The sequence below is a fragment of the Tetranychus urticae genome, chromosome 2 (assembly GCF_039701765.1).
Source record: "Tetranychus urticae isolate SD_2017Ah chromosome 2, NJAU_TeUrti_SD_1.0, whole genome shotgun sequence".
NCBI classification, from domain to species: domain Eukaryota; kingdom Metazoa; phylum Arthropoda; class Arachnida; order Trombidiformes; family Tetranychidae; genus Tetranychus; species Tetranychus urticae.
The window spans coordinates 8,314,987-8,335,773 of NC_142959.1; the positions used below are offsets into that span (position 1 = coordinate 8,314,987).

The window sequence follows — 20,787 nt, forward strand, 5'->3', positions numbered from 1 at the left end:
GCTGCTAAAGTTTTACTTCATTTGGCTGATTAACAGAAAAAAAGAGGATAAAAATATTGTTGAAAAATTTCATTCCAACATTATTCCATTCCATCACCATCAATACCATAAAAAGAAACATTTTACTCTTGAGGATCGTCAACGAATTTACGTGCTCATTGCTTCTAAGAATTGCCAGACAAAATTTTGATAAAAAAGTTGATTCAATCGTCGATCGAACAGCTACTTCATATTTAGTGAATGCTAGAAATTTTGATGAGAAAAGTCTCAAAGTTTCGATCTCTTCGAATAACGAAATTCTCATCAAATCAGTAAACAGAGAAAATTTGCAACAGAATCGAACAAACGAAACATTTTCTGATAAATTTCGTGATCTTATGAAATCATAAAATTCTTATCGTAAATGTCGAAATTCGTTTCAATTAGTTCATCAGTATTTTGATGTAAAAAACAACTCTTATTGATGTTGAGATAAAAAGTTTTAATGAGACTTAAGATTTTCTTTCTCAGAATTTCATTGGAAAGCTTGAACTTCTGAAACTCCATAAAATCGTTATTCTCCAATTAGAAACTCATCAGTCTTAGTAACGTTTCTATCTCACTTGCTCTTACTCTGGTTGATCAAAAGACCTTTAACCTTAATCTGATCTATTTATGATTGCGAATTTACTTGAAATTTCTTTCAACATTTCACCTTTTCTCAACATTCTCCTCATTCCATGTTGATCAATCCTTAATCAATCTCTTTTTGCTATCTGTTAATTAAAAGTAAATCAGAGTTGAATATTTAACCTGATTCCGTGATTTTATCCTTAAATCAATGTTGATATTGATTTACTATTAAAAGGTTTCAATCAATCAACCAACATTTTCTCACTCACCTTCCAATAATAAAGTTAATTGATTCAACATCAATTGATGTATGAGCTTGAAAGTAAACAGATAATAACCTTTGAAAGGTTGAAAAATCCCTGAGAATGTTGAACAATCTGATTATCATTATTATTGAGTTTGTCAAAAAGGGAAACAACTTTTCAGGCCTTTTCGCTGTTCATCTTTAACCTTGTTCAAACAATGTTTGTTTTAATTTTCATAATCGGCCGAACAAAACAAAGGTGAAAAGAGATGAGATTTTCATTTAAGAATCAGAATGAAAATGGAAACCCAAATGGAATCAGTGTTGATGAGAATTTGATGGATTTTTGCCTGAAATAGAAACTAATTACTCCCTTGGAAATCAGATTAACAATACAATCAACTTTTGCTTTCATCTTCGGCTCATTTTGTTTTCCAACCTTCAAATTAATTGCATTTACAAAAGTTGAATGCATATAAATATACAAACAAGGCGAATGAAACCTTTTTTGTTTTGCTTTTTGCCGTTTAATTCGCATTATTTAGGAAAAAAGATTAAACTCTTTTTAGTTTTACTGATTAATACAATGGGATAAACAATTAAATTACAAATTAATGGTGATAAATAGAGAGTGGAAAGTGAAACTAAGTTGTCGCTGTCTTGTGCCTCTAATGGCTTTTAATATGTGCTCATTTGATTATTAACCATTTTCCTTCTATTTACAGTCTTCTCTCTGTCTCTCTTTACCCTTTCAATTAAATGAGCTTTCAAATGATTTCACTTTTTGCTCAATCATCATTTTCACATGAATTCAGTTCTGCCTTTATCAACATTAATTACACTTTTTTGATTCAGCATTTTGGTCCATTCAATTGATCAGAAATTGTTGAATGACTATTCAATGGAATCAACCAGAAATTCATCATTTTTCTTCTTCTCTTATTCGCTTGGAGCAAATTGTTCCAAATGCTTTTCCAACCACTTTCTCCATGAAATGATGGAAATCTTTGGTAATAAGAGAAATCGCAATGTGAGAAAATGGTCAACCTAACGATTAAAATTGAGGTTTCAAACCATTAGAAAAGGTTATTATTCTGTTCTCTTTTCTGTGGGAATTTGATTAGAATTTCAAAATTCTGAGAAACTGAGAAAATCTATAAAAATGGTGAATTCAATAAAAGCTGAAATTTAATATTTGATTTCGATTTAGCTAATTCCATGTCAACAAATGCTGCATTCGATCTAAAGATTCTGAAGGAATGAAATTTGAAAAAAGATTACAGAATTTCGTTCTTTTCTAATATTCGATCTAGCGTCAAATTTCGTTCAATTGAAATGTGCAATTTTTACGCAATTCGTAAAAAATAAATTTTGGAATTTGAAAAAAAGTTTCAGGATTTCGCTCTTCTTATTTTTTGAATTTTGTTGAATCCAATAAACTTCATTTTTGAGTGGATCCATAAAGGGTGATATTGGAATCTGAAGAAATGAAATTTGAAAAAAGCTTCCGAATAATGTTCTTCTCTAACATTTGATGACTTCATTTCGTCAGATTTGATAAACTTCCCATTTTCGTTTAAACGAATTCGGAAATCGCATTATTGTGAACATAAATTTTCATTCCATTAACTTGGTGATTTTGATCCAAATTCAGATAATTTGGTGAAAATGAAGCGAATGAATGTGATGAATGAAATTAATGTAAATTAATCAGTAAAGTTTCAAAAAAAGATTGACTCTGAATTTAAATGAATTCAAGTCGCAAAAGATTTGCAAGAAAAGTAAATTTGTTTTTCTTCACCAAAATAATGAATAGAAACAGAAAAGAGTTGACATTATTTTCCTTTTTGTTATCTTTCTTTTGCATCTTGACTTTTCTGGAAAAAAAGAGAAAAGTTTTGTTCTTTAAACTCGAGGTGGATCAAGGAATAAGACGAAGATTTGAAGGAACCACAAAATTGTGTAAAGGAAGAAGATAAAGAAGAAAAACGATAAAATGTTTCAAGAAAAATGTTCAACAGGAAAGATTGCAAAGGGGCTTTGACTCTCATCACAGTTCGTAATTAACAGTTTTTCCCTCAACTGTTTACCTCCTTTTGTGTCAAGGTAAAGACAAAGCTCGGAGTTTGGAGAAGGAGTGAAAATTAGTGTAACAGTGTGTGCAAGATAGGGACAGCTAGTTGACATTTCGTCCCAGTGTCCAAATCTCTTCGAACTAATAAAGTGTTCAAATTTCAATTCTGGTTATTTTAGGTGTTTAACATCATTTTTTGTATGAGCTTACATCGGTTGAATGGGACAAGACTTTCATCTGACAAGATGAATGAGATATTAATGGTTTAAGAAAAAATAATTAAAAGTTGGAGAATAATTAATGGAAGAAAAGCCGAGATGAGAAGGAAGATAAATGAAACTGATTGGAGAGCTTTAACATGTGTTCATGGTGATAATGATCATTTCAAGTTAACTTTGAATCAAGAGGTAAACTTCAAGACAGATTACTATTCAGAACTCTTGGTCTTAATGATCAAACATCAATTCTCTGCTGAATGTTAATCTAATTCATGTTCTCGGAGTTTATTAAGGATTGAGATTTTTTTGCTTCTTTTGCTTCTTCTGAAATGAAACTTGATGGGTTCATCTATAAGGTTCAACTATTGATTCAACAAGGCTTGGAGTGATGAAGTAGAGAAGAAAGATGAATTTTGAAATTTTGCTCGTTTGACAATAAGATTATTTTTTGATTGATTACACATTTGTTTAATCAAGTTTTCATGAAAATCCAGTTTTCCATCAATTTAAGAACTCAATTCCTTTTGTCAAAAGTTGTCATTTAGATTGCTACTTTTCTGTTGATGATGAATTTAGCTGAATCTTCTCGTTTCATATTCAGTTGAAACTTGAACCCTAAACTCGTCATATAAAGATATGCAAAGGAAGAGAGAAATTTGTTTCCAAATGAAAATTTCATTTTCCATGGAGTGGAACATGAGTTGATCGGAACGACTCATTTTTACCAGCATTTTGATTTCTTGAGAGCTTTTCAGATTTCAACCTTTCCTTTCCCATCAGGATTGAGAGCATAGCTAATGTCATTTGTTTCTTTTTTTTGGTTCAACTTTTTTTCGAACTTTGAAAATATATTTCGTTGAATCATCAATAAAATAGAGTTACTTCTTCCTGAATCAGATTTTTCAGCTGTAATGCATGCTATTCATTTTCGATGCAAAATTTTATTTACTTGTAAAATGTCAAAAGCCTTTTTCATGAAATCAAAATTTTTATTACAATTAAGAAACTTTGCTTTGAACTTTTCAAGTTTTTCGACTTTTTTCAATTTTTGTGCTTTTCTGTTCAAGCGAAATATTTACTCCAAGTTTCAATTCATTTTTTAGCATTTAAAAGGGTTTAGCGAAAAAATTTGCTTCGATTTATATTTACATTCGGATTTTCATTCAAAGTAACTTTGTTTCGAAATTTCGACAAAAGTTCTGTCATCTTGACTCTTTTCAATTTTTATGCTTTTCTGTTCGAGCGAAATGATTGCTCAAGTTTCGATTCATCGTTTACTATTTAGAACTAAAAGTGTTCTAATTGAATAATTGTTCACTTCTATTGATATTTACTACTCAATTCCTGAAAACTCCTACGCTTTTGACCCGAACTCGTCGAAAACCAATTCTGCAATGTTAAGCTAATAAGAAGTATTAGAATGACCAAAATTGTATTTTTTGTATATTTCTTGATAAATTACTCGAATTTTTGAAATTGAGTACAATTTTCGAAGTAAATTCAGTTTTGAAGTTTGAAGTCTTGAAATTCGAAGTGCAAATGCAGTTCAACTTGAATTTGAATTTGGAAAAATGATAAGAACGAAATTGATTTTCGTCCTTTTCTAACTTGACATTATATCAAACGATTTTCCATTTGAGTTGATTCTCCATGAAAACTTGAACCCTTCCCAGAGTCTGAACGTAAAACCATTTCGTCCATAGAACTAAAGAGCAAAATAAACAATTATCAATTACTTGCCATTATTAGCATTTATATTTACAATTAGAATTACATTTTGAAGGATTATTATTGGAAAAGGTTTGGATGCACTTTGACCAATATAAGCTGATGGTTTCAATTGAACTTTGATAATGTTTGCTTACTAAATTGAATAAACTTTTAAACTCAATTGAAGTAGAAAATTTATTACAATAATATCACTATCACTATCATCATCATCATCATTACCTTCATCATATCAACACTAACACCATCATCATTATTTTGGTGATTTTTACCAGCATCATCATGTTTCTTTCAGATGATTGATTCTTTTGACTCACAAGTTAGTTTTGTGAAGTAAAAAACCTCGAAAAAGCAAAATATCTCAAGAAAGAGTAAAAAAATTGGCCGAAAAAAATATCATCATCATCATCAGCAGCATCATTTGATGAGTTAAAGACGAAAAATTGTTCTCATGATCATCATAATCATCAGGCAAGTGTGATCAGACAACAGAAAGAATATCATCTTTCGAAGAAAAATAATCAACAATCGAAAAGTTAAAGAAAAGTTGATAGACGAAGATAAAGAAAAGTAAACTTGTGATAATGATGATGATAAATTTCAATAAACTCTTTATTGAATTAAATTGTAAACAATATCAACAATAATAACGAATTTTCTTTCAATTTTCGTTGCTTTCTGTTCTGTTCATAAAGATAAATCTTTTTCTTCTTCTGTACAAACATCAATTTAAAAAGGATTACAATTTTGATCACAATTATAATGATAATAGGAACCAGTGATTACAATAATTTTCATCAACTGACGATTTTTGTTGCCTCTTCAACATCATACTCATGAGTCAACCTTTCAATGACAATGTTGAAAGACTTTGAACCTTTTGTTTCCAATTAAACCGCTGAACCCATGGGAGTCGAGATTAGAACTCTGTTTTTTTACGTAACGACCCAAAAAGAAAAGTAAAATAGCGAATTTTCCTTCTGTTCATTTCATGCTCAACTTTTTTCATTCCCTTCATTCCCTGTCTTTACCTTCATCAACCAAGCGCTTATCTTGTCTCATCTTTTGTCAACCTCTTGCCATTAACATTATCATTATGAATCTGGAAAAGTTTAAAGGTGAATCCTTTTCCTTTATCTTTGACTATTAACATCCAATTATCAGGAGAAATGCTCAGTTTGATTAACAAAATTGTCGTTGCTTGTTGATTACCTAATGATAATTAGCTGACTTAACAATTAAAGTAACCATCAAAGAAAAATGCAAACATTCGAAAGAAACATTTCCAAGCTGATAAATCACTGGGAATGAGCAGCTAATTTGCAAAGTTGAAAGAAAATGTTGAAATTCCAATCTTTCAATCAGTTAATTTGAAAAGAGAAAATCAAATTCCGTAAAATTACTTGGAAATTGGCTTCGACCAATTTTCGAGTCGAAAATTTGCATTTTTCCATCAATTTACTTTTCACTCCCTGTTATATCAACAGGGAGGGAAAAGCTATCACTCGTTTTATTAATCTTTTAACATGGAAAAGAATATTACTTTTAGAACTTTTTTTCCAACGAAAATAATTTTACTGCCCAAGCTCATGTTTATCGTTACTGTGATGACTTGTTGTAAGCGAACCTCTCAAGTCTCTTTTTTTGGGTACTTTTCAGTTTCCATGGAGAATCGAGTAAAAGAAGGAGGAAAAAAGTTTATTAGATGTTTTCTAGTAAATAATCTGTTGGAAGGTTTCCCAGTTTTTATCCTTTAGTAACACAAGACAACACCTTTGGGAGGAGAGAAACTGTCAAACACCATGATGGACGAAAGAAATTCTTGGATATAAATTTTTGCTTTCTTTTTTCTTTATCTTTTGCTTTTTCTCTTCTCTTTGGATTTCAGATTTTCTCACATTTCCCTGGTTACATGAAACTTGCTTGAACTATTATCATGATTCAGTGTATGTTAAAAGCTTCTGTGAAAATGTCTTTGGCTTGGGAAACAGTAAAAAGAAAAGTATAGCAAAAAGCAAATTCTCAAGTAAAGAAGGCTAAAGCTATTTCCATCAAGAATTATCTTCTTTCTCACTCACAATTTCCATCTTTATCGGCATCTTTTATCTCTTCTTGTTATCATCTTCAAACCTCTTTCCATTTTCCAGGGTAAACAGATTTTCCCTTTTCTCACCAATTCCATTCCTTCTCCCGATGGTTTCACAGGTTCACCTTACATCATGTTGTACTTTCTCGTTTACAGTTTCATCATATTTCAGATATTATTCATCAAAACCAGTTAACTCTTTCTGTTTTCTGTTTTCTATTTTTGACTTCCAACTCAACTTCATGTAACCATAAACCTCAAAGAAATAAAAATATAACGAATATCAGAACATCTCAGTTTCGTGAGAAAAACAATCAAAAGTTAATCGAGGTAAAAAGGTTAATCCTAAAAGTCACAAATCGGTTAAACCGAAAAAACTCGAGCAAATCTGAAAAGAGTTTATAAGACAACAAACCAACGAATCTCAATTTCAACGTTCGTTTCAAAACATAAACATTGTGAGCAAAACGTCATAAGAAATATTTCATGAGACTAGAGATTTTAGAAATCTTTGAAACTAAAAATTCTATTCGAAAATTTCGACGATCGATGCAAAAGAATAGAAAATTTCTGAACTATTTCGAACAACTTTTTTTCTCATTAAAATGTTCGATCTTTTCCAGTGATCGCAATGAATGAATATTGATTATCAAAATACAATTCGTTTGGTCGTTTTCATGCTTTGGTCAGTCGATAAAATCGAATTCATTTCAATGAGCTTTTGATTGATTGACTAAAGAGCAAACTTTTCTTTGTCTAACAGCAAATGATAAAAGTTTAATTTCATTCCATTCCAATTCACAGTTTCAGTTTCTTCTTTTCGATTCTTTGATCATTATTGAGAAATGAAAAAATAGATTGAAATCAATGAGAAAAATGTTTTACCAAAGTTAATTGATGTTGATGAATGCTGATCAAATGAAATATGTAAATGATGATTGATATTCAAACCGTTAATGCTGATGAAGTTTCACCAAATACTAATTGAATGAGCCTAACATTACTGGGATAAATAGTGTTCAGGTGAACATTAACATTATGATTGATATAAGCGGCGGCAGAATAATGAAATAAGAGAAAAAAGAAGAAACCAAATAGAATTGTTTTCCTTCTTTTTTTACCCAAATCTATTGCTATCATCATCAGCATGACCCCACAATTATATATCAATAACTGTTCAACTGAATGATGAACTTTATCTCATTAATCAAATAAGAAAATGAAAGGAACAAGAAAAGTGAAACAATAATATACTAGTTGAACCATTAACATCTAAAGATGATTAACTTGGAAATTTAATCAGTTGAGTGATCATTTATGCAATGAGTACACATTATTCATATTTATCAACTGTTAATGTTTCGAGTTTCGATTAACACAAGAATTTCCATGGAAAATTATTCAAAAATAATCTTCGAGTTCGTGTTTTTGTGCAAAAAAAGTGACAGATTTGTGGTCCTTCAAGTGTCTCATGTGGTGAATCCACTGATTGCAAACTCAGAAGGGAATGAAAATGTTACGATTAAAAAGGTTATTCATTTCAAGTTGATTCAAGTCAAGAGGATTGCAAGTGCAACAGTGTCTGACCCTGATTATCATGAAATGATTATTTCGATGAAAATTGAAGCGTCATAATTGATAACGAATGAAGTAAAAGGAAACAAAATTTTAATCCTCAATTTTCAGTTTCCTTTTCATCTTTTAATGTGTGCTTTAACTGTTTATCAAAGCACAACATTGAACTAGAATTATCATCTTCATTGATTCACTGGAGATTTTTCTTTACAATCTTCTTTCATGATGATGATGATGATTAGTGTGAAGCTATCTTTTCCTATTAATTCACTTTATTCCTCATCATCTTCAACCCATATTTTCGATTACCTCATAATTCTGGCTCTGAATTAGTCGCTCTATTTGGTTTAACCATTTGCCGAGATCATCAAAATTGGAAGAAAAAAAGAGAAAAAAAAGTTGGATTACTTTTCTTTATATAAAAGTCTACAATCTCGATACTTCTCAATGAAAAAAAGAAGAAGAAGAAGAAGAAGAAAGGAACTTGGAACTCAGATATTTGATAACCTTTTTCTTTATTATCTCAACTGAACCAAGATTCATTTATCATTTCATGTTTCCATCATCATCAGCAACCTCATCTTTTTAAGATGATATAAAAATATCGTGATAACTCTTTAACTCTTTAGCTCTTTAACAATTGTCAACTGAACAGGCAAAGCTGACGATGATAATGAGTAAAAGTATCACATTTTGAAAGAACCAGAATTCCTGCATTTCTTCATGTCAATTGGATGATAACTTTAGATTTTATTTATTCAATTTTCATGTGAATCCCTTTTTTTGTGCCAATTGTTAACATTGTTTTTCCATTTTCTTTGCAAGAAAATTGAATGAATAATTTTCTGTGCAAATAATTTGCTAATTTTTGCTTTTGCTTTAATCAGTATCATGATGATACTTTTCTCATGCTAATTGTCATGATTGTACTGCAATTTTCTGCACCATTATCTTGAAAGAACAATGAATAGATGAGTTAATGTTTATTCATAATGAGAGCGTGTTCCTTTACCATGTAAAATCTTGTTTACTCAAATTAATCGGATTGCTATTTGCATGATTATTTGCGTGAAATCATTTTCATGGCAATGAGTTTAGTTGATCAATCAAAGATGATTATCAATTTCTTCATTAACAACTACATAATCGAGCCAAACTATTTTTCGTGTTAGTCAAACTTTACAAAATTAGATCCAAATTCAACTAATGATCGATGTACAATTCAAAATGAATCTACTGTTAGGGTAGGTTTTCCTGCTCGAGAATTATAGCAGCGAAGTCTTCCTTCTGAGAGCCTGTGAGTGACATAGAGACTTAAGAATTTTTATATGAAAATTTCGCGACTATTCAATTGTCATATTTCAAGGAAAAGGTCATCCAATGTCATTTTTCAGAAATCTCTCCTAACGATATTACTGGTAAACTAAGCTCGAATCATATGTTGAAAGAACCTTTGAAAGTTCTATGCAACATTAAAATTATTGAAACATTTTTATTTTTGAAATTTTTTTATTTATTGTTCTATCAAAATATTTTACCAATGACAGCAGATCGAATTCAGTTATTAAGTTTTTTAAATAGCGATCATGACCAAATAATGATTGGTCAATATCGGCGTTGAGATCACTTACTATGAATAGGGCTTTGCACCATCAAAATGTCTGTTTTCATGATCTATTCCACCATGAAGTAAGCGTGAGACCAAACATCTCATAGTGGACCAGTATGTCCCCGTTAAATTGAAAATAGTTGGATCAACTTGAATCTTTTGTGAAGAGAAATCAAATATAGTTGCTTTCCCAGCACTCATACGCTGGATAAAATCAGGTAGACTTGAGCTTGATTCAATATGTTTACGCAACTCATATACCATACATAGTCGTTTCTCTTTAAATAACATTTTGGCTCAGTGAATTGGGTAGTTTCATTAGAAACTGTTGGATCAACTTTTTGAATCATTTGTGAAGAGAGTTTAACAATACTTCCTTTCCCAGCACACATGTCTCTGATAGAATCAGATTGACATGAACTTGACACTCAGGTCGTGTTTACTCTTGTAGACTCAATGGTATCAGTGAAACATGATAATTAAAATCATTTTCTCCAAAAACGGGTGACTTGAGGAGCGAGATTGACGAAAATTATAAAGCTTAGTTGGTAGAGTAGACTTGAATGAGTCCATATCACCGTAATCGCCCATCTGAGAAATGGAAGAATAAGACTCTGGGCCCGACGAATAGGTGGCCTTGGTGAGCATACTTATGAGCCCAATTTTTAAGCTTCGTCCTCAGTATCCTCACCACCACTTTCGATATAAGGCCTCTTGTTGAATAAAGTTTCAGCGGGCAATGATGAGGCTTCCCTCCGATGATATAACCCAGTATGTCATCTATCCTCAGTGATTTTCTCCACGGTGGTTGTGGCCCAACAGAGGAAAAAACTTGTTTCGGCTTAGAACTGGTGAATCGTCAATTTCTGATTGCCACATTGATTTGAAAGTAGGTTGTCTCGTACTAATATCTAGAATCAAGCCGAAATTCAACTTGAGGTTTTGATTGGAATTGAATTTTGATTTCAAGTCAAGTTATGAGGTTCTTTTTTAAATTTTCCTCCGATGATAAATTTTACTAACTGAAAGCAAAATAATCCTATTTCAATGTTGTTATCCACAAATGTGAAACTTACAAATTTTATCATTTTACATTTAATGCATTTCATTGTCACCTAATCTCCTCAACAATTCGAATAGTAAAGTCAGAAATATGAGTAGAGTGGAGAAGAACAAGAATAAAAGAAATATAATGAACTAAATGATTGAATAGACGTTTGAAAGTTGAAACAATTTTCTGTTTCCATTCTTACCTATCAGTCTAACAACAAAACATTCAACATTTCAATTCTTCTTTTTTACCATCTCATGTTCATCAGAAATTTTCTTTCTCCCATCATCTGATTGATTCACTTTGCTTTCTCTACTCACCTCTGACTTACCCTAAGGCCTTTCATTCAAACAGGATAAACAGTTTCCCTTTTCACTGTACAAGTCAAACTTTCAATTCCATTTTATAAAGTCAAATTAATCATTTATCGAACGAGTTGAAACTATCAGACTGATGAAATAAATAAGGTGGAAATTCAATAAACAGATAAACTTTTCTTTTCTCCGAAATTCGATTCAGATAGTGTTTGATGCATATGCTGATGAAAATTACTGTCAAAACAAAAACCATGAATTTTAAATTCTTTCAATTCAACAGAGAAAAGAAAAAAAATTTAATCGATTTTCAAATCGAAGTTAAAGCGATTATTCAAATGTTGCATTCAAAATGATATTTGATGCATGAAAGTGAAACTGGTTTATCTGGTTCAACGATTTACCTTCCATTCAAACAATTGACTCGATTGTTAATTGAAAGGTTCAATTGAATTTTGTATTTAAATTGAATCGCCTTTAGATTAACTTTCTGTCGAAATTGAAACTTTGATTTCATCTTTTTTTCTGATTGTCCATTTCAATGAGTAATGTAATTTATAAACATTTGAAGATTATGATAAAAGAATGATAAGTTGAATAAGAGGTTGAATCGAGTTTCACGATATTCACTTGCATGAATCATGGTGAAAATGAAAAGTTGCTCATTGAGATTGAAAGAGAAAATCTGTTGACAAACAGCTTTTTCTCAGTTCCAACTTGCTTTGCCAATAACATTGATAACTTTTCAAAGATTATATCGATGTTCATTGAATTGAATGAGAAGAAAAACTGAAAACAGTGAGTATGCTTCATGTGATTTTTCGTGAAAAAAATGAACAAATCATGATTTTCTGAATTGAAAGCAATCGAGTGGAGAAACATTTCAAATAGGAAAAGAGTTGCAAAAAAAATAATAACAAAATTACGAAAGAAAAATGTTTTCTTGTTTTTCCCAGAAAATATTATTCCATATTTCAATTGTTCCATTAAAATTGAATTAGAAAATTGCGAGTTAATAGCATTTCTGATGAACACTTGATCCACAACTCGCCAATTCCTAATTACTGTGAGTGAACTCGATGGAAATCGACAATTCAAGCCAAGGCAATTAAAAAAGATTTGCTTTTGCTTTTAATGCAATCTTTATCAATCAGCTTCGGCAAACTTTAGTCCTTTTACCAATGATAATTATCGGTATAAATAAGTTCGTGGGAACCCGATTTGCCTTTTCTGGTGTCTATCCATCGCGTCCCTTCTTAACTTTGAAGTTAACATTAAAGTCTCAACCTTAAAGTCGAGAGTCAGAGTTTTCGCACTTATTGATCATTCAGAAAAAAACCATCGAACACGTTTCTATGATAACTTCACAGAAAATTGATACAAACTAGAATCTTTCCTCTAGAATGTTGAATTTCTCAACTAATCATAAGCCTTACATAAACTAACGATGTGAATCCTTGTAAATGACATCTAATCATTCAAGTCTAATGTAATTATGACAATAAAATGAACATTCACTTAGCAAATTAATCATCAATTTATTACAACCTCAATCAATTTCTCCTCCAATTAATCTTATCAAATTCATTGTTGCGGTATTAATGAAATGTTCAGACTTTTTCTTTTAAAACGGACCCTGATTGTTATAAATAATTATCAGGCAAAAAAATTGTCTAACCATTTAAATGATTTTAATGAGTAACACTTGAAATGCAAAACTCGAAGTTGATGCTTTCTTAGCTGTTTCACTTTTCAGTTAAAGATATTGATATCATTTTCGTAAAGGTAAAAAATGAAATCGACTGATGCATATTATAATTAGCATTGTTAACAAGGGTTAAAGATGAGGATAATGATATGATGAAAAAGTTTAGTGCAAATGAAAGTAAAGAAACTGAGAGGATATAAAAACTGAAACTCAAGATTTGTCAAGTTGAAGCTACTAATGAACGTTAACACAAAGTAATAATCAACAACTTGACTTGTAACGAAAGATGAAGTGAGAGGGAAAAAAGTGTATGATAACAAGAAAAGGAAAACTGACAGAAAAAGAAAGAGAAATGGCAAGCACTTTTCCTTTCTACTCCCAGTAAATAATATAATAAGATATGTATTTATTAAATAAAAATAATGTAATATTCTTTGATGGATAACTACAGATGTATCATTATTTGTTGAGAGAAACAAAAAGAGACAAAAATTGTAATAAAAGCATAAATAATGATGATAATGTTTCTAATAGAATGGCACTGAAAATGCAAGTAACCATAAGTTTTGTGCACAAAATATTGACTAATGAAAATCTAGAGTATAAATTATCTGTCTACAAGATTTGAAGGTAAACAGAAGGATATTTCAGCTGAAAAGCTGTTCACCGTGAAATGCGGAATCTTTTTGATTTGTGATTGTAGGAAAAGTCGAGAACAATTTCAACTACTTAATATTACAGACCTGGGATTTGAGACTGAAATGCGATTTTTAATGAAGCATAAAAAAGAATAATTCGGGAGAAAAAAAGCGAATAGCTGTTAAAATAAATAAGTAACAATAATGTGAATGTAAAAAATCATTTTTAATTCACTAAAACCATTTTCCCCAAAATATCTTCTTAATACTCGTAGTAAATCATCGTTAGTACAGTGGGGTGTTGCCCATCTTGTTGATACCAGGTTTTCGTTATAAGCTGGTCAATTTTGTTCAATTCAGGAATGCAGAAATCTGAGATGCATCCTTGATAAGAATCTGCATTGACATTCCGGTTGCAAAATTACGGTCCAATCAAACGACTTGATCTCAATGTTGCTAAAACATGGAGCTGCCGTGCGTGAGCAATCAACTGGTTGAATTTTGAATCTTTTGGTTCTTGTTTAAATACATCCGATGATTTTGTCGTTTTATTTTGCCAGTTAATTTTAAATTTTTCTCATCCAAGAACCAGATTTTTGAGAGGTCGATTTGATAGGGTCTCCATCATTGTTCGTTCAAACTAAAAGTCGTCTATCAGATTCGTGATAAACACTGTCCAGCATAGTATCAGTGACCTCTGAAAATTTATGTCCTTTTCCAGGTCGGTTATGGTTTTTGTGGAATGATTTTAACAAAGTAACGACTTCAATATGAGCTACTTCCAGTCTGGTGCATTATCACAATGGTATTAACCTAACAAAACTTTTTCGTCAGAAAATCTGAGTTATAAAAATAATCTTCAAAGCTCAAGTCTAGACTCACAAAACTCTAGTTTTACTGATAATTATTATATTACAATATTTCGAAAAAGGTCATTTATCCATGTTTATAAAAAAGCATAAGCAGTGACTGGTCATTGATTAGATAATATTTTTGCCAACTTTTCTCTTCAGTTTGGATTTCAATAATGACTGGACAAGAGTTAATAATGATGTAATGTAAATAATTACATTAATAGTACTTTCCAGGAATCTCAGTTTATCATCATAAATCAATGAGACAGTGAAATCGTTGATAAAACCAAGTGAAATGCTGGCAACATCAGAATCCCTTCTCATCCTTTTACTTTCACTTGATCCTTGAATTGAGTCCAATTTGCTCATTATCAATGTATTAATACCTATTGAAACTTACAGGGAGTTATTTTTATCAATCCCTTTTCTTACTCTCACAACGGAAATATAGCATTCATTTCCGACATCTGTTTGATAACTTTCAGTTTAATCATTATTTTTTCTTCATTATCATTCATCTTTTTCTTCTTGTTCCCTGCCTTCGCCATCATACTGAATCCAAACCTTAATAATAATAACAATAATCTTTTTCTCTTTCGATTCACTTTAAACATATCGAATAACAAGCAAAGCCTCAGGGGAACAATTTTCCTTTACTAATATCATTTCTAGGCAACATTATTTTTATCACTGTTTCATGTCCAATTCTGGGCAATATTATTTTCAACTTTCTTATTTTTGCTGCAGCATTCAGCTTTGGTAATGTTAAGCTAAATGTAATAATCAAATTTAATGGTACTCAATGGCGACAGTAACAAAGTTGGAAAACATTGTTTAAATAAATATTGAAAGGTAAAGAAAACAATTTGCTACTTGAGATTAATAAGGTTCACTTCGATCAATGAGCCATTCTGAGCAAATAACAAACTGTTCAACATCAATAAATTGATCGGCATTTCAATAGAGTATAAACATTCCAACACAATCATTGATCAAGTTTACATTTTCAATGAAAAGATGAAATTCCATTTATACAAATATTTCGTTGACTTTTCAATCTCTTCTTGAAAAGCCAATAATACAATATGAAGAAAAAATCAATGCATTATTATTATTAATACAATTGTATGAGATTGAAAGTCTTTTCTTGTAGTTTAATGTTCAATAGAGATGAGTATTTCATAGCATTTTGCATCTTTTTAAATGTTGCTTTCCACACCAAAAGGATTGAGGATAAGAACATCTTTCATGATGCGAATTTAACGTCTTGAGAAACAAGATTTAGAAGTAAAAAACATTGAGCACATTTAGTATGGAAATATAATAGTTCGACAGCAAAAAGCAACAAAAACTTTAAAGTTGGATCAAAAATAATTTGTTAGAAATTTAAAGCACAAAGTGAAACTATTTTAAGTAAATCACTGAGAAATCTAGAGCAGAGAGGAAGACAGGGAGTCAAAACTGTTCGGTTCGGTTGACCCGTTTATTCGTGCATTAATAAAATGATCAGACTACTTAGGAAAGTCGAACTATCTCGATCAAAGGAAAAATGAGAAATGTCAAATTGATGAATACTAATGTATACATATTGTTTCATTTTAACACATTGAGTCGAGGCAATGATTTTGAGTAGCAATAAAGTCGAGAAGTAGTAATAGAAATACACTTTTCGATTATCGAAAAGTATTCACGTATTCAACATTCATGTTGAAACATCGAGAAAACAACTCACTGATAAGGTTTAACAGGTTTCGTTCGTTACGGTTAGTTGAGATTGGTTGTTATATTCAATTTGCCGCTATGTCTTTAGAAAAGCAACGAAAAATTTCGAATAAGAAAATGAAAATTGCTCAACTTTCTCAGAATTCTTTCGATTCCAACTACTTTCTTCATCTTGATCTCTTCATTACTGAAAAGACATTTTCACAATATAAATATTACATAATACATAATCTCTCTAAACATGAATGTTATTGCTTTTTGAACTTTTCTTTCTAATCTTTCTTCTCTTCTAATCTGAACATTTCTCCAATCCGTCAAGTCTAGTTTTACAAAAGCTATTATTGTTAATTTTGGCAGCAACAATCAGCCTAATCAATTGTCAGCTAATGATCACGATTGTCAACCAGATTTATTTCTGGTTGAAACAAGGTTGAGTTTGAGTTGAGATAAAAAAACAATTTTTATTGGATTAGATCAACATTTTCCTATTTTTTTACCTTCAACATAAAGACAGTTGTAAAGGGCTATTATTATCATCAGTTTGTTGATGTTTAATACCAATTGATTAAGGCTTACACTTTTACATCTTCATTGGTCACTGTTGACAAAAGCAGAATGAACAGTTGAAGGAATAATCAAAGGAAGAATCATGAAAAAGACAGAAGAAACGATTTGAAAAACTAAATTTGAGGTCACATTTAATGTCAATCAGAAAAGTAATTACAAGTTAATTGTCAAAATAAATAATAATTGAAGCGCCATTTGAAACATTGAAATAAACTTAAAACGTCACCATCTAATTAAATAACATATCAATCAAAATGCTTTTGTTTTAAACTGAAAAAGAATACATTTTAAGGGAAAAAACTGCAACAATGAAATGATTTATCGTGATTGTTCCATGTCAAGTAATCCTTGAAGCAACTTTAAAAATTCAAGTAATTCCAAGTTTAAACTTTTCGATCATTGAATAAGTCACTTCAACCGAATGTTTCTGAAAGCTTTGTAAATATGAAAAGCAAAATAATGAACATTTGTTCGAACCAAAAGTTCGTAATTTAATTTTCCAACCTTCATCTTGCCTTCGATTTCATTTTCAGTGAAAGAAGCGAAAAATTCTTAAGCTTATTGAACTTTTCAACAATGGTCATTGAATTTGGTCAGTTTCATGTTCATTTGTTCAGAGTTTGATTAGATGAAAGTCGAGGCGATGAAGATGCAATCATAATGAGGACAAGATGAGATGTTTCATCATCTTCAAATGAGGAAATAAATGAGCAAAAGTTTCGTTCGAAGTTCGTTTTTTACTCGAAAAGAAACCTTGCAAGAAAACTTGAAAGTTCTTGACAGTTTTCTTCATTTCTTTCTCTTTGACTTCTTTGTCGTCATCATTATCATTATCATTCTTATCCTTTATCAAGGTGATGAAAAGTTCTTATTCTATTATGAAAGGTGAACGTTTTTGTTCCGAAAAATAAAGTTAATCAAAGTCTTTTTTCTGCCTCTAAATCAATATCCAAACTCGTCAGATTACTTGGAATCTGGAAAAGTTGAGAATTCGAGTTTTGTTTTTGCTTTTTGAGTAAATTTTTGAGAAAACATTTTCATTCTTTAATGACAATGAAAAGTTATTGACATTTTTGTGAAGAGAATAAAAAAAGTTAGAAAAATTCAAATGGAATTTTTTGTCTTCTTCAAAAGATAGATGAACATAATGATGATGATAATGATGTTTTTTCACCTTATTTCAATGATGCTTTGATTTGCAAACTTTTGTTGTGATAATTTTTCATTTTTTGTACGCCAACAATATGAGAATTGTTGACGTTTATTTTCATGTTATTTGTAAGCATTTGTAGGCGTTTGATGAATTTGGATACAGAATTTAAAGTTTGAGAAGGAAAAAGCGGTTCAACTTTTCTCTATTCAATTTTTCTTCTTCACCTCAAGTTGAACATTTTTGACTTATTCAATTGATAGATAGCGAACGGAAGTTCATTTAAATTTTAATTTAGCTCAAAATTGCAACGAAACTGTTTTTGATTGTAAAGAATCAATCAAGTTTGTTTCATTTTTCGCTCACTTCAATGAACTTTCATTTCAATCAAAAATACCTTTCCATTCTTGACTCTTGATAATTATTCAAGAATATAAATTCAATTTTTGTTACCTTTTCGAGTTTAAGAATATTTCAAATTTTTCCATCATTTCGTCGAAAAGAATAGCTTTATCATGCTGATCACACCTACGCTAACAATTATACAGCATTTACTCTTTTCGTTACTTCGATCTCTTTCATCTCTGCAAAATCATTTTCAAGCGTGTTGTGACTATTGGCTCACAAGTCGACCACTCTCAGAAGCTTCTCGACACTTCCAAATACACTTAAGTAAACGCGTTTGAGTGATAAGGTTGAAGGTTTCACAGTCGCAATATTGGCAGCTGATATTTTTCTAGCGACTTCAATGACCAATAGCGACTCAGAATTGTAGATACCAGAGTATTTCAAGGAATCGAGGAAACCAGTTTTAATCGACTAAACCTAAAGGAAACTCATCGCAATAAATATTAATGAAGCAACTAACCGCTATCCGAACATAGTTGGCTATCACAATGGCTTGGCACTCAAGAACACGGATGAAGTAGACTGGACTTTAACACAAATAGAAACTCTACTGAATTTTACTGGAACTCACTTTATCATAATTAATTGGAACATTGAAGGAATAGAAATATTTGCACAAATTATCATGAAACGTGTAGAGCTGTGTAGAGGTCAATAAGCATTACAAAATAAGAAAAACGTGGAAAAATGAAAAAAATGAAAATGAAAGGTTTGGCAACCTGGTTGCTAAGTTAATCTGGCGCTTGCTTTGAATAACACAAGTGTGTTTTTAAAGAGTGCACATCGATTAACATTGAATGATCGATTTCATTTAAAAATGTTTCTTCCAAGTTCTTGAGTTGATCTGTTTTGGAAACTTGAAATTGATTGTGAAAAACAATTTTGTTGAGAAAGAAAAATGAACATCTAAAATTATTTGAAACTCTGTCAGTCTGAGCCTTGAAAAACAATTGGCGTTTCTAAATTTTCATTTAACGGTCCATCAATTCTGGGAAAAGTGCAAGTAAAAGTGTACTTTTTTAATGTAATACAACAACTGTTACCGTCAGATTGAACGAGCAAAGAAGAAAAGAGAAAAAAAGGAAATATCTTTTTCCATTGAATAATGGATAAAAATGATTATAAACTCGTTTTCACCCAAACAATATTATAATAATGAATCCATTTGTTTGCTCTTTCCTGTTATCAAATTTTGTTATCAGAATTTTTATTCATCTTCGTCACACTTTTTTTTACTCAGTCAATTTCCTGTCTGTGGTTTGCTTGATTTCAACTGATGATTCCAGGCAAACAAAAACAATCAACCATCGCCTTCCATCAAGACTAAAGACAAAGCGAAAAGGAGAAGAAAAAAAGTTCTAAAAATAACTGAAACAAAAGAAGGAAAAGTCTTTATCCTTTTGTAACATTATCGAGACAAACAAAGAATCGAATATAAAAGAGAGAAAACGGTTTAAAATCTCGTAAACATTCAAGTTTATCCGCTTCTTCAAATCCCTTCAAAATCATTCAGAGTTTACCGTTAATATTGAATCATGAACAATGAGATTACATTTTTTTAGTGTTGAAACTTTCCATTTAATGGTTAATCATTTATGCAATGTAAACATTTTACTTGTGAGTTGAATGAAACTATTTAAATATTAGGTAACGATTTAACATATCGATTGCTTTAACTTTTTGTCAACCTTTCAAAGAATGTCATTGTCTTGTTAATGCCTTTTGTTAATCGCAAATGGATCAAGCGATCTAAACACATCTTCCAGTCTTCTCAATATTGATACTTTGAAGCATTATCTTCAATCCACAGGTTCAACGAAACCTCGAACTTTAAACTAAACTATTAAAATCGATATTCGAAATTTAATTAAGACAAGCTACTAAATTTCAACGAAAAAGTTCTCGCTGAAGATGACATTAGAATAACACTTTGCTTTATTTAGTTACACTTAATGCTAGTCAAGAAGTTTGCTCTTCAAGAGACCATCTCGGGTTCAAGTCCGTTCTGGAATCTTGAAGATCTTCAGGAGTGTAATGTTTACTTGATTGAAGATTCTAACCTAAGTGGACAGTTCTGCAATGTAGACAGAGGTGGAGACGAAGGAATGCTGTAGTTGGTTCGATCGTAGCTACCATCACATTTCAAAGTTGAAGCTGACTCGAGTTAATGGGGGATTCAAGACTTGTCAGCAAACTTCATAGATCAGGTTTGAAAGGTAACAAGGAGTT

At 30.8% G+C, this 20,787-nt stretch overlaps 1 protein-coding gene and 1 long non-coding RNA gene across 3 annotated transcripts in view; one reads left to right on the forward strand and one right to left on the reverse strand.

Moving 5' to 3' along the window:
- The window catches only part of LOC112539470 (uncharacterized), a 53,518-nt gene that overhangs the window by 15,387 nt on the left and 17,344 nt on the right, over positions 1-20,787 (forward strand). The gene's annotated exons all lie outside the window — the stretch shown is intronic.
- LOC149093813 (uncharacterized) lies at positions 4,117-19,231 on the reverse strand. The gene is made up of 2 exons (XR_016198339.1): positions 19,019-19,231; positions 4,117-4,853 (listed from the first exon to the last, which is right to left on the reverse strand). It is a non-coding gene; the product is annotated as an uncharacterized LOC149093813 (long non-coding RNA).